The sequence below is a fragment of the Bidens hawaiensis genome, unplaced genomic scaffold, assembly GCF_021521415.1.
Source record: "Bidens hawaiensis isolate Kalapana, Puna unplaced genomic scaffold, B.hawaiensis_p1.1 tig00027546_1, whole genome shotgun sequence".
NCBI lineage: Eukaryota > Viridiplantae > Streptophyta > Magnoliopsida > Asterales > Asteraceae > Bidens > Bidens hawaiensis.
In genome coordinates this window covers 272,538-275,045 of record NW_027494462.1, presented here as the reverse complement: position 1 = coordinate 275,045, position 2,508 = coordinate 272,538, and positions in this window count along the sequence as shown.

Sequence of the window (2,508 nt, the reverse complement as noted above, 5' to 3'; positions counted from 1 at the left end):
ACGAAAGGGCGGAAGACCGGTGACATCATCGGGAAAGACGTCGAGGAAATCACGAACAATGGAAATATCTTGGATTTTCCTTTCCTTTTTGTCTTTTGTCACCGCGAGTGCTAGAAACAGAACATACTTTTGGCGTAAGTACTTTTGCGATTGAGCGCACGACATGAGATTAAGTCTTCTAGAAGTTGTGTTGCCAAAAACTTTAAGAATTTTACCGTTGAAAAGCGGAATGCGAATGAATTTATCAAAACAAACAACTTCGGCATGGTGCAAAGATAACCAACACGTGCATACTATGACATCGAAACTTCCCATTTGCATCGGGATGAGATTGATAGAGAATTTATGCTTGGAGAGAATGAACAATCGCGGACAACAGAATTGATGGTAATAGAATTGCCATTGGCGTCTTCAACGGAAAACAGTAGGGAAAGCTTAGTTCGAGGCATAGCAAGTTTCGACTCAAATTTCAAAGATATAAAACTTCTATCGGCACCAGTATAAAATAAAATAGAAGCCAAATGATAGTTCACCAAAAACATACCGTTCACGACATCGTTTGCCACTTGAGCTTGATTCGCATTCATCACGAAAGCTCGCCCTTCACTACCATGGTTGACTTGAGGTGCTTGTTAGGGTGGTGGAGGTGGTTCTTGGATTGCTTGGATGGGTTGGATGAGTGGTGCATTAAGTTGGGGAATTTGGGGTTGGTAAGTTTGGACTTGGCAGGCTTGGGTTTGGTTGTAAGGTACAGTCGTGGTTTGAGTTTGGTTTGCAAAAGTTAAACGTGGGAAATTTTTGCGGAAATGGTTAGGATCTCACAATTGAAGCATGCTCGGGGTTGTTGGGGTTGGTTTTGTGGGTAGGGTGAATATCGGTTTTGGGAATTTTGGGGAAAGGTTCTTGGTTGGTTAGGTTGGTTAGGTTGGGTTCGTTAGGCGGATCGGCATGTGGTGTTGAGATGACCAAGTCGGTTACAAATAGTACAATGGCGACAAGGCATGTTTGGTGGGTGGTGAAGTTGGAAACTGTTGCATAGCGGGGCTGTACCGGCATAGGGTATTCGGTTTGGTGGTGGAGCTTGAGTTTGTTGTTAAGGTTGGGTAACGGAAAATTTTTGGTAGTTGGATTTGGGTTTATTTTTGTTGTTGTTGTTGTTGTTGTGACGGGATGAGTTGAAGTAGTTAATGGCTTGTGGTACGGGTTCAACCTTGGCTTGCGGTGCGGGATCGGGCTTGGCTTTCTCACTTGGTTTCTTGAGGGTTAGGGTACCCGCCTTCACATGATTTTCCGATAGCGTGCCGGCTAAAGTGATGGCGTCCTCAAGATTCACGGGTTTGCTACTCATAAAGGAGTCGCAGATTTGCATCGGTAAACCCCCAACGTATTTGTCAAGCTCGCGGTCAGTTGGGGTAACCAAGTGAGGGAAAAGAATGCTCAACTCGTGAAAACGGAGTTAATAAGTGGCATTATCATCACTTTCTTGCTTTAGGTTCCAAAATTCTTCCTCAAGTTTTGGAGCTCGTGTTTGGGACATAATTTCTACATCATAAGCGCCTTGAGATTTGCCCATGGAAGAGGCATAGGGGTATCCGAACCTTGGAGGTGCATAACACTACCCTACCATGTTAGAGCAGCTTTTCTAAACATGCTTGAAGCGAAATTTGTCTTTTTCGCTTCGGCGCATTCGCTATGTCGAAACACACTCTCGATCGATTCGAACCATTGCAACAAGGTAGTCGCACAGTTGGTTCCAAGGAACTCGGATGGGTTGGCACTAGTAAATTGTTTGTACAAGTAGGATGCGGGTTTGGGTTCAACGGGTGCAACAACGGCTGCGGGTTGGGTAGCTTGGATTTGGGTTATAAGTTCGGGAATCACAACGGCCATTTGTTTGGCGACGAAAGCAGCCATACGTCAGTTGGAGTTCTTGCGCGGTTGGCGACTTAGCGGAGGAATGTTAAAAATTATAAAGAAATGGAATAAGTTTTGGGTAAAAAGAAATGAATATAAGGGTGTATAAAATAAAATATGATTTCAACTTTTTTTTTATTGTGAATCCTAGAGTTAGTAAGGAGAAGATGTTAGTGTTAGATAAAATATAAAACTTTATATATAAATAACAAAACCTTAAACAAAACGTAAATGATTTTGAGTTGTTAAAGCTTGAAAATTTGGGATTTTGAGATTTATAGTGTCGGAAAGTCGTACATGAACCACAATGATTTGATATTCCGACACTAAAAAGTTTATAAAACACCACGTTGGAGTTTAAACATGTGCACAAACCACCGTGACTTTTTCATGTTTTTGACTCAAATAACGATAATAACACAATAAATCGAGATACAACGTCGTGTCAAAACACTAGTCTACGAACCACCGTATTTCTATTGTTTAAACACCGAAAATTAGGATGGCGACCGGAACGCTCGCATTAGACTACTTAAAGAATTGTCATATATAACATGATTTGTGGCCTAGAAAATGAGCACTATAACTCAACCA